This window comes from Eublepharis macularius, chromosome 14 (genome assembly GCF_028583425.1).
Source record: "Eublepharis macularius isolate TG4126 chromosome 14, MPM_Emac_v1.0, whole genome shotgun sequence".
Lineage (NCBI taxonomy): Eukaryota > Metazoa > Chordata > Lepidosauria > Squamata > Eublepharidae > Eublepharis > Eublepharis macularius.
Genome location: NC_072803.1, coordinates 17,950,272 through 17,962,780, shown reverse-complemented (window position 1 = coordinate 17,962,780; position 12,509 = coordinate 17,950,272). Strand labels below are relative to the sequence as shown.

Sequence of the window (12,509 nt, the reverse complement as noted above, 5' to 3'; positions counted from 1 at the left end):
CACTAGGGATGTCCCATTAAGGATGGGAGAAAAGGCAAATTTCCTCCCAGTTTTAACGCTTTTAATGTGACAGATTAGAAGATCAGAACCAGAGAATGGGATTTGTTGCAAAGCAAATTGTTCCAATTTTGTTTTCAAACACTGTGCTTTCCTAGTGGATGCTTTTGCAGGAGTATTGATTTTAACTTTCATCTGTCCTTGAAAGCAGAAGGCTGGTCTTCATTGCAAATTAGGAATCCTGATTTTTTTTAAAAAAAACTTTCCCCATAGGATTCCTCTTCAGTTCCGTTTCGATCCAGCAGGTGGGGCAGCAACAACCTGCTGATCTTCTAGTCTGCCTTTCTAACATCACCTGCAGCTGTGCAGCCTGTTCACAGGGCAGCCCAGCAGGAGAGGGAAGGGAAGTGTGACTCCAATGAGCTTCCTATTATTGTGAACATTAAAAAAGGAACTTGAAATATTCACTCCCTCCTAGGCTACACTTGAGCAAGGAGCATTATCTCAGGCATCAGACCCTATCTGGCTTAATCCCATCCTCCAAACAGTTTCAGGTGGGTAGCCGTGTTGGTCTGTAGCAGAAAAGCAAGATTCAGGTACAGTGGCAACTTAAAGCTCGTATCTGATGAAGGGAGTTCTGACTCTCAAAAGCTCATACCCTGAAAATCTGGTCGGTCTTTATCCTCCAAGTGGATTGACATGATAAGGGTAGAAGTTGTTCAGCCATTTCTCTGTTTTTACTTCTTACTGTATTTAACTCCAGACTGGCTTTTTGCTTCCCTCCTGCTACCACCTGCCTAGACTCTTGGACCACCTTGTCTTTTCTCCAGCAGCCTGGGCCCTGTTCTTGCCCTCCTTTGAGTTCAGGGCAGGCACTCTCCTGGCTTTCCACAAACGATGCAAAACTGAATTATTCAAAAAGGCTTTTTACTCAAATGGGAGGGCTGTATTGTAGGGATGGGGTCCCAGATGCTTTGCTAATGAGTTAGGGACCACAGACTTCACCACTATGTTGCCTTACATATTATCTGTTGTTTTAAATATGTACTCCTATCATGTACTACCTGTGCTTTATGTTGTCTAATGTCAATCCTAGAAGTGATTATGTTCGGTTTCAGGATTTTCTTCTACTTTGTATTGGATTATTGCTCATGCTATGTCTTTTAAAACTTGTATCTATTTACCCTATGGCATCGTTTATGGAAATGTCCTTGATACTGTATGGAAATGTACTTGATACTGATTGCACTAATCTCCTACTGTGTAATCCGCCTTGAGTCTCAGTGAGAAAGGCAGACTATGAATGAATGAATGAATGAATGAATGAATGAATAAAATGATCCAGTAACAGTCCAGCCAGATAAGAGGCTTCAGTTCCAGGCGTGAAGAACACCTTGCAAGGCTGTCCTATGGCAACCCACAGCCATGTGTGTTCATTCTTCACAATGTTGTGGGAGCCACTCCCAGCTGTTCTGCCTAACAGTGTGCCCTTTTACTCACCTAGCAATTGCCACTGTCTGCTGATGTAGATACGCTCCTACTGAGTATTTTGACATTGCTAAAGATGTCATGTTAAGTACGCTTTAATACAGAAAGGTTTCAGCAACGCATTCAGCTTGGTGCTAGTTTTCAAATGTGTGTGGCTACTATACCCTATTGTATCTGTTTTCATTGAATGCCCTAACTGCTGATCATGTTGCATTTTTGCTCTCTCGATGTCCGAGCTATTGATTATATTGTATTCACTTGCAGTATGTAATCTGCCTTGGATCTCAGTGAGAAAGATGGACTATAAGCAAACAACAATGGTGTTCTGCTTAATTTTTTCCTTTTCACTAAGGGAGGAAAGAGGGTGGGTATGTCCAGGCCTTCCACCTCTATAACCATCCAGAGAGAAGGGGCAGTCTGTACTCCTTGGGGGTGGGGCGTGCATAATGGTGTGCTCTGCCAAGCCTGTGGCAGTAATCCAGGGATGCCACCCTTACACCAGCACCCGTGATGCCACTGCACATTTATCAGTGGAATCTTGCTTATGTATCCAAGTAGTGACAAGATCAGTGTTAGAATGAGTGGGAGAACCGATGGATTATCTTCTCCTCCTGGATCAAGCAATAAAAAAAGCTATATACACTTTTTCCTTGTTTATTTATTTACTTCATTTATACCCACCTTTCTACCCTATGGGTGACCCAAAGTAAGTTACCCTCTTCTCCATTTTCTCCTCACAACAACCCTGTGAGGCAGGCTCAGCTGAGAGTGTGTGACTGGCCCAAGGGCACCCAGCAAGCTTCTACAGCAGAGTGGGGATTTGAACTGGGGTCTCCCAGATCCTAGCTTGACACCCTAACCACACTGTCTCACAAGTTATAACCTGGTGATCTAACAGTTTACCAGATTCACACCTGCAAGTTCCCTTTTTGTATGGAGGAAGGACAACTCATCCTTGGTTTATCTTCCCCTGCTTTGTTGTAATGTGCAAAGTTGCCTGAGGAAAAAAAGCCTTCAAAAGCAGTCTCTCTCATGCAAACTAATAGAAGACAATTTGATAAACTCCCTTTTCTTTCTGGCCCTTCTCTGAAAAGCAACATGCCTACGACTGGCCCCTGCAATGAAAGTTTGCTGGGAGTCTAGATTTCAATGTGACATTGATGGGGCAAAAACACTCACCCCTGGGACTTCTAACTCAGACAGCATCTCATTTAAATAGGGTACCTACCTGTGCAGAGCAGTTACATGGCATGCATAGCTACTGTGCATGGGGAGCAACCCAGTTGACATAAGACACTGTGCCAGTCAGGGCTCATTTCGAGGGGGAACACACAGGAACGCAGTTCCAGCAGTTCCCCAAAAAGGTTACATGTCAGGTGGCCCCGCCCACCTGACTCGGCCATTTTGGGCCTGTTTCGGCCTGGATTGGGGCCAAAATGGCCCCGATCGGGCCTCTGACAGGTGGTGGATCACTCTCCCACTCATCAGCAGCCCGATCCTCACCATTTTGGGCCCCCTTTCAGCCATTTTCAGCCCCTTTTTGCCATTTTGGGCCCAATTTCGGCCCTGAATGGCCAGGATTGGGTCCAAAACAGCCAGAATAGGTGGTCAGGGGGTAGGGTTGCCAGCTCCAAGTTGGGAAATTCCTGGAGATCTGAGGGGTGAAACCTGGAGAAACCTGGAGAAAGTGGGTTTTGGGCTCCTCTCTTCTCTGAGGGCTGCACCGGTCCACCAGCAGAAGCGCTCCGAAGCCCACTCCCCAGCCGGGAGAACCCGCAGACCAGATGCAATCAGAAGGGGAAGGGGGAAGCCACTCCGCGCTCAACAGGACGCACACTGATTTCCTGTTTCGGGACTCTCTCTCAATGCAATCCTGTTTCGAGACTCTTTCTCAAGAGCGCATAATAATAATAGTTGTGCTATTCACCATCGCTTGACTCTCTCCTCTTTTTCCATATGAACACCAGATAACAGGTGGAGGCTGGCAACCCTATCAGGGGGTGTGGCATATGCAAATCAGTTATACTAATGACACACTTCCAGTGATGGCAGGAGGCATGGCATAGGCTAATGAGTTATGCTAATGAGTTATCCTAATGAGTTCCTCCAGCTCTTTTTCTACGAAATGACCCCTGGTGCCAGTGAAAAGCCCTACAGGTGTGTGTTTTTGCTTCAATGACATGATGTTTAAATCATGCCTAAGAAATGGAAGATAAAAGTATAGCTGATGAATGGCCTTGCCATTGAGGCCAATGAATGACATCAGTTACATTTCAAAGGTGGGGCAGTTTTGGTTTTTTCCCTTCAAAATCTTTTGCAGGATAACCAGCGATTCCACTGCAGTTACGTTTCTGTTTCTATGCCCAATATCAACAGCATCAATGGGGGGCCAGTGGGTAATTCTGGCTTAGGTGGGTTTTCCGTGTTCAACCTTTATTGTCTGAGATGGCTTTAGACATTAGATATGAAAGCAATAACACATTTCCTCCACTTTATTTATTTACCACATTGCTGATGGGGCTTTCCTGCTGAGAAACACACATCTCGCTTTATGACGGCCCAGGGGCAAGAGCCGTCGTTCAATTGACAATGCAAAGGCCAGAGACTCAGTCTAAAACACTGGCATTCTAACTTAACACGGAAATCAGACCAGCAGGCAAGAATGCTCAACCATAAGAATACTCGGGTAGCACAAAGTTTGTGGCTATTCTTGGTACTCACGTGAGCCCCCGAAGCTGCCTTATTCTGACTCTGAAGCCAAACAAGATTCTCAGGGCAGGGAGTTCCAAAGCTATTTCCTCACAGTGTTCCCTATTCCCTGTGGCTCAGCCTGTTAGAACTGTTTACTTATAGCCTGGTTCTTTCCACTGCTGTATCCAGATTTCTACAAATGAGATCCTGTTTCATTATTTATTGGATATCCTATCCCATTGATTATATTGACTTCCTCTGCGTAATTCAACTTGAATCCCAGTGAGAAAGGCAGATTACAAATAATGTAAATAAATAATTGCCTGATGAAACCCTACTACTCTACCGTTCTCTCACGCTTCCTCTACCTTTCCCTCTACTTCCTTTCCCTTGGGTCTACTATTATTAGTCTGTTGTTTAGGAGGAAGGCAGATATAATATCAAAACAGAGACTCTCAAAAGGGTTCTTCAGCCATAGCAGAATCCCAGTCACACAACTTGTACTATAGTTGTGCATAACAAATCAAATGATGGGTTAGCTGTCAGTGATGCCCTATCTTCTCATGCATTATGAATATGGCTTGACTTTAAAGCTTTCAAGTACCTCATGTACTTTTTATTAATTTCAATATCTATTTACTATTTTTTTGTAAAAAACACAAATATTTTAGAAACAACTGCAGATCCACTCTAGGAATGGGGAATGATGGTGGCATCATGACACACAGGTGTTGACCAATCAGTACTGTACCTAGCTGACTCCTGCAACAAGCATGCAGAACTGACATTTTCAGAGTTTGACCTTGGAGAAGAAAGGTCCGTCTGGATTCAATGCAATAAATGTGCTTCCAAGTATTATATCCCTCTTCACCCTGAGATTCTTTGAAGGTAGGGCATGTGCCATATTGTTTTTCTCTCTGAAGGTAGGACATGTGTTATATTGTTTTTTGAAGGTCCTTTAGAAACATTATTATTAATGACCATTATGCCTTTTTTGTAAAAAAGAAAAAGACAAGAAAAGAAAGATGCATATGGTTGTGTGCTGATTTCTACCAACTCCCCCCTCAACTGAGTATGAGCACCTTTTTCCAGGGCACTCCCAAGTCCTGCCCTGGAAAAAGGTGCTCATACTCAGTACCACTGAGCGGTGGTGATGGAAAATGCCATCAAGTTACAGTTGATTTTTGGCATCCCCTGGGGTTTTCAAGCAAGGGACTAACATAGGGGGTTTGCTATTGCCTGTTCCTGTGTAGCAACCTTGGACTTCCTTGGTGGTCTTCCATCCAAGTACTAACCAGGATCGACCCTGTTTAGCTTCCAATATTTGACAAGATCAGCGTGCGCATGCACGCATGCATGCACATGCATGTGAGCGCACACACAGACACACACACACACAGACAGAGCCCTGGGTACAATAGGCCAGAGTTTATTTCCTGACTTTAGTAAAGACAGGTTGCTCTTGGTCACTGGCCTGAGCAATAAAGAACTCTAACTGCTGAGCTCTGGCTACCAGCTGCATAGGAAATGCAGTCTAAGGTAGGACAACAGGCCCTAAACTGAAAGCCTCAACGCTGGTAAGGAAGGAAGGTGATGGTTAATATTGACTCCTTATAGGTAAATTGCAGGAGCAGTTGTCATCTGCCAAGTATCATCTAGCTAAAAAAATACCACCTCACCACACAGGAGAATCTCCAGGTGTCTCCCCTCTTGTCCTTTACTAAGAAAGGCTTTGCTTTGTGTTTCAACTGAGATGACATCAGAGATCTTTCATCCTGTCTTTCAAAAATATATATATACCTTCCATCGTTTATATTGTCATCGTGACAGCTTGCTGGTAGGGAGGGAGAGACTCTGACTATCATCAGGGTGTGTTTTCAGAGCAGGTGAGGCCTGGAGGCTTTATAGCATTCATGCCCCTAAATTCTTTTTTTTTTTTTTACTACAATAGATGTATTTGTTTTTAGCTTTATAGTCCACTCTATCCTCAGAGGGTCAGAGCAGACAGCAATCATATAAAAACAGGCTCACACTTTTAAAAATACTATAAACAATTTAAAATATAAAAACATAAAAAAGATTCTGCTAAAATAACCCTTGCTTTTCCTTTTAGCCACTCAAGGCACGTCTAGAAATGTGCTAAGAATTCATGATTCCTCTGACCTTTGATGACCCTATGAATGAAAGACTTCCAAAACATCCTATCATTAAGAGACTTGCTCAGATCCTGCAAACTGGAGGACCTGGCTTCTTTTATTGAGGCCAGCCATCTTGTTTTAGGTCTTCCTCTTTTCCTACTGCCTTCCGCTTTTCCTAGCATTATTGACTTTTCCAGAGAATCTTGTCTTCTCATGATGTGACCAAAGTACGATAGCCTCAGTTTGGTCATTTTAGCTTCTAAAATTCATATGTCAAGAAGACACATACAGATGCTACTTAAATTTTATTAATTACAGACAGCTAGATTTACATCACAAATAAGTTCACAAAAGTAACTAGCTTACCAGACTTGAAATACCTGTGTAACATATGTGGCCTAAAGAGTTTAAAAAAAAAAAGATTTGCAAAAGTTTCTGTCTAGTCACCCTAGATGAATCTTGCTCATTATTAAGTACATTTTTATCCACCCTTCCTCCAAGGAGCTCACAACACTGTGCAGCATTCTCCCTCCTCTATTTAGCTTCTACAACAATCCTGTAAAGTAGGTTAGGCTGAGAGAAAGTAACTGGCCCAAGATATTTCAGTGAGTTTCCATGAAAGACTAGGAATTTGAACCCGGATCTCCAAGATCCTAGTCTAACTACCAATACACCACTCTGACTCTTAGTCTGCATCAGGGCTAGCGAGCCCATTGAGGCAGGTCCAGCCCCTGCCTCAAGTGCTGAGGTGCCGGAGGGGGCACTGGTGGGGGCACCGGGGGCAGGGGTGCATGCCGCGGAGCTGGTGGCGGCAGTGCTAGTGGCTGAGCGGGAGGGATGAGTGCCGCCCTGGCTGCCTGCCGTGCCTGGCCCACAGCTGCTGAAGCCTGCCAGCCCTCTTGCCCTGTGCCGCCACCACCAACACACGCCCCCAGCCGGGCACAGCTGCCACGGGCCAGGCTCGGCAGGCATCCGGGGCGGCGTGCGGAACAATGGAGTGGGAGGCCTGGGAGGACACACAAGCACCTCCCCAGCCACCCGCCGTGCCCGACTGGGAGTGCAAGCAGCCTCCGTGCGCCATCCCAGCCACCCGCTGCACCAATGGGGCCGGCTTGCTGTGTGATGACGTCTTGTGCAGTGACATCATCATGCAGTCCAGCGTGCGTAGGGGCAGCCTCAGGCACCGGAAACCCTGGCGCCACCCCTGGTCTGCATATAGCTACCTACTCACTACACGCAATTGGTAGATACAAGTCCTGACCTATATCTTAGGTAGGCTGCTTCCCCACATCTTAAAAATAGCGCCCCACTCACTGAATGCTGGTGGCTTTTCTGTGCGATTTCTGACATCCCCGTTTCCAAAACAGATGCAGGCAGTTATGATTCCTTTTTTTGTGGCGGTATTTTTAGGACATGGGGAAATGGCCGTAGTCTCCTCTCTCTATATCACAAGGAACTGCAGATGTCTAACAACCTTTTCATTCCTATGCTAAAAATGATTGGAACCCCACACTTTTGCACAAGACAGCTTCCCAAGTTGGAGGCTTCTTTCCTGTTGAAGCATGTTTTTCTGCAATGAAGGGTAGGATAGCATGGGACAGGGGTATATTCTAATAGGCATCTTTTTAAAAGACACAAATTAATCCAATTGACATTCTTTTCTGGGGTTTAAATACAACCACTCAGACGCTGCTAGCAATTTTAATGACAGTAATAATCTTCTTCCCTGAAAGGAACAATAATGGCTGTATGAATAATAATCAATATTTAGCTTCCTCCTAAGAAGATTTCCAAAGGCTTTGTATACTTTATTGCATTAAGTATCACAAAAGTATCAGACCCATTTTATGAGTCATAGGAAAGAGGAGGGGAAGGATAGGAAGAACAAGCTATGGAGGTCACAAAGCAATTCCATCCAGAAGCGAGGCGTGGAATGCAGAAAAGCCTTCCTGACGGCTTGTATGACCATCGGAGTGGCAGAGGGAGCATAATGACTTCCTCCCCGAGACTGAAAGCAAAGTGGAAGTCAGCAAAAGTAGCAATTTCATAGCCACACCATGTAATGATGGTCTCTATCTTGGTGGTGGAAAGAGCCATCAAGTCATATCCGACTTAGGGCTACTCCTCCTGGGGTTTCCAAGTCAAGAGACGAACAGGTGGTTTGCCATTGCCTGCCTCTGCAAAGCAACCCTGGTCTTCGTTGAAGGTCTCTCATCCAATCCAAGCAGGACTGACCCTACTTTGCAGCCAAGATCTGATGAGATCAGGCTTGCCTGGGCTATCCAGGTCAGTGTGGTCTCTGTCTTAGGCAGCCTTAAAAAGGGATTAGACATTCACAGCCGACAGATCTATCAACAGGTTCAGAATGATAGCTAAATGGAACCTCCATGTTTGGAGGCTGGGTGTATCAAAATACCAGAAGTGGGCCAAAATAACCACCATGCCCAGCTTGTAAGCCTCCCAAAGATACCTGGATGGCCACACTACCTTGGCTTGTAAAGTAAGATGGGCAGATAACAGGAACTTCTTTGTTGTAGCATCCCACCTGAGGAACTCCTTCCTTCATCTGTTTAATGAGAACCTTTCTTTTTCGATTTCAAGCGTCAGGTAAAGGGTACAATAATTTCCAGAGCCTTTTGCAAGGAGAGGTCATCGATCTGTGATACAGCAAAAGGTGTGCAAAAGGTCCCAGGTTCAAGCATCTCCAGTTAAAAGGGTCAGGCAGTAGATAATGTGAAAGACTTTCTCTCGAGGCTTTGAGTAGCTGTTGCCCAGTAGGCATAGACAATACTGACCTTGGTGGACCAATGGTCTGATTCACTGTAAGGCAGCTTCACATGTATGTATGTATGTATGTATGTATGTATGTATGTATGTATGTATGTATGTATGTATGTATGTACATTAACCTGATTTTTCAAAGCTCTACCATTTGTATTTTAATTGTAAATATCTTCTGTTGCTTTTTGTATACCACCCTGGGAATGTCTGTGACAAGAAGTGGCGTTTAAAATTAATTAAATAATAGAATGCTAGAAAAGAAACATCGGATGCCACAGAGATAGCTTTTATGTGAAAAATGCCATCTTCTCCACAGGAAACTCTCAGGCCCAGACAAAATAGCTTTCCCATTGGGAAATACAACACTCTCCATTCACATCTACCAATGGCTCATTCTGACGGCCCAAAATGAAATGTTCTAACAGCAGCCATCCATTCTAATGATATCCCTGCCGTTTTCATACTTCACAAGGCCCCGCGCTTCCCGAGAAAGAGAGAAACACATCCAAGTGTGGGACTCTGATCTTCCGCACATTCTAACTACCTTGTTTTCTAACCTTTTGTTTGGTGCCTTCTTTGGTCTATTGGATTAGCCATGAGTTAGACGGAGCTGATAAGCAGATAAGAGGCTCAGGCAGAGAATGGGGTCTGATTGCATCTTTCCAAATAAGCGGTTATCATCCCCGGTTATTCATGTAGCTATGAATTATTGATTGGCTCCCAGCTCATTAAAGAGGAGATCTGGGTAGGTGGGAGGGGAGAATCTGATGAATAGAAATCAGCAGTGGCTCTTCTTAACATCTGTAACTTGGCAAAATGATGGCAACTCATTACGGCCCCATTCAAAGTCCATCAGAGAAAGAAAGTACAGAGACGTTGGTCATTATCCCTCCAAAGAATGCTCAGGTTTGATTTTTTTCTTATTTAGAAGATATTACAATAGAGTTTGGTCTTCACATTTTTAAGCATGTGAAAAGTAGATGCATTTGCTGTTTTTGTGAATTCATTTGGAGATTTTTTAAAAAAGAAATAGGGAGCCATTGTTTAAGAAAAGACAATGAAGTGGACTCTTTATCCAAAAGTTTTGTGTTTGCCTGGCTTTTCAATCAGCAAACAGCTGCCAAACCAGCCTCTCAGTTTCCTTTTTAAAAGTATGGCTGAGTTCCTGCAAGTGTTAGGAGAGGCTAGGATTCTGTTTATTTATTTAGACAGGAAAATGGGGAATGGGTCTTTGGGAAAATGAGAAAAAAATCACCTCCTCTAATTTTTTTAAAAAAACCCTCCCCAGGCCTTAATCTCTCTAGGAATGTTAGGCTGAGAAAGGGTGACCGGCCCCAGAGCAGAGTGGGAAGTGGCCGATTGCAGAGTGGAGATTTGAAGCTGGGTCTCCATGACCCTCATCCAACACTCTAGCCAACAGGTAGGAGCCAGACTAAACTGGCAATTTCCTCTCATTCCACCTTCCTGCTGCAGATGCCCCTCATGATATTCATCAGCGACCGCTATCCTCCAGGAGCAGTATTTCATGGTGAGCGGTGGGCTACAGTGGGAGGGGGGAGGCAGGAAAGTCCCATTCTGCCATTGGAAAATTTAGTCTGGAACCAACCCAATATACTACCCTGAGGTTCAGGATATACTCATCAATATGTAGAGATCACTTAAACCATATAGCATGGTGTGACGGATTGCACTTGAAAGTATGTTTGGCTCTGAGGAGGACCCCAGGTCTGTTGTGAAGGGAAAACAGTTTTAAACTAACTCCAGGAAATCTGAGCAGTCTAAGAAACTCCATGAAGAAATATTGTTGTCGTAACTAAATTATTAAGTAAAACACCTCTCACTGCTAAGAACCAAGAATATAAGAAATTAAATTTTAAAGTTCATTTCTATGAGCCAGTTTGGTGTAGTGGTTAAGAGTGCGGAACTCTAATCTGGAGAACCGGGTTTGATAACTCACTCCTCCACTTGAAGCCAGCTGGGTGACCTTGGGTCAGTCACAGCTTCTAGGAGCTGTCTCAGCCCCACCCACTTCACAGGGTGATTGTTGTGGGGATAATAATGATATACTTTGTAAACTGCTCTGAGTGGGTAAGTCATCCTGAAGGGTGGTACATAAATTGAATATTGTTGTTATTGTTATTGTTATTATTATTAAGGAAACTCTTTTGCCTGTTACTCAAAGTGTATTCTGTACCACCATCAAAATGTTACCTGAGTATTTTCATTCCCTGACTATGCTTATTCAATCCTTGCCTGTTAAATAAAGTTGTTACTTTCTTTTTGAATATTATCATTTACAGTGCCATTTCCAACAAAAAAGAAAAGGTCTCCTGCTTTTCCCCTTCAAATTCCTGGGCTGGGTTAAAAAGCCAAAATTATATTTGACTATCAGGGTGGGACAAACAGACTTTCAGACCATAAAGATTAACATACTACTTGTGGCTGTTCAACCAAAGCAAGCAAACTGAATTTTGGTTGGAAAATCTGCCTTGCATTAGGGGAGTGAAGGGGGGGGGATCCGTCATACATGGCAAGTCATTGATTGTTATGATAGGCTGGTATCAGGGGCAGCACATCAATGGAGGCAAGTTGGGCAACTGCCTCAAGCGCAGAGGTGCTGGAGGGGGCGCCAGGGTGGGTACGCGTACGCTGCGGAGCAACTGAGCGGGAGGGCTGGAAGGACACACACACGCCAAGCATTCCCCCCTATTTCCTGCCTGTCGCCTCACAAACTGGAAAGGAGCAGAGGAAAAATGATAAGTTTGTTTTGAGGGACTGGGTGGGGGGGGATGAGACGGAATAATGACAGAAGAAAGCAAAGGGGAAGGGAAAGGAGAAAGCGGGAAAGACCTAAAGAATCAGTGGGGACATTTCTCTCTCTGCCATTTTCCCCCTCCTCCTCCTCTCTCTCTCTCTCTCTCTCTCTCTCTCTCTCTCTCTCAATTTAAGCCTTGGGCGAAGCTTCCACGTGGAGCAAGGAAGAGAGACTCTAGCTGGCTGGGGAACAGCGAGCTCCCATCTGATCTTTTCTCCCCCTTGCTCCCTCCTTTCTTTTTTGCTCCCCCCCCCCATATACTAAAAGGAATGACAGGAGGATTGCCCATTGGAAATAATAGGATAGGTTTGAAGGCCCATTGGAGATAATGGGAGCCAGGGATGCCAATTTACTTGCCTGGGCTCCACTGAAATGCATCGCAACACAAAAAAAGTTGCAAAGAAAATGCCGAATGGGAGTGGAATGACAGCCCTCAGAGTGCAATGACTGTCCCTAGCTATAGAGTTTGTGCTCCAGGACCAGAAGGACAGGTTTCAGAGTGGAATGACAATCCGTGGAATAGGCTCAGTGCTCTGGGACTGGAAGGACAGCCCCCAGAGTGCAGTGCAATGATAGCCCCTGAGAGTAGAAGAAGTGTT

General features: G+C 44.6%; 1 protein-coding gene across 1 annotated transcript in view; it reads right to left on the bottom strand.

Annotated features, from left to right (window-relative positions):
* KIRREL3 (kirre like nephrin family adhesion molecule 3) overlaps nt 1-12,509 on the bottom strand; it is a 415,785-nt gene that overhangs the window by 224,555 nt on the left and 178,721 nt on the right. The gene's annotated exons all lie outside the window — the stretch shown is intronic.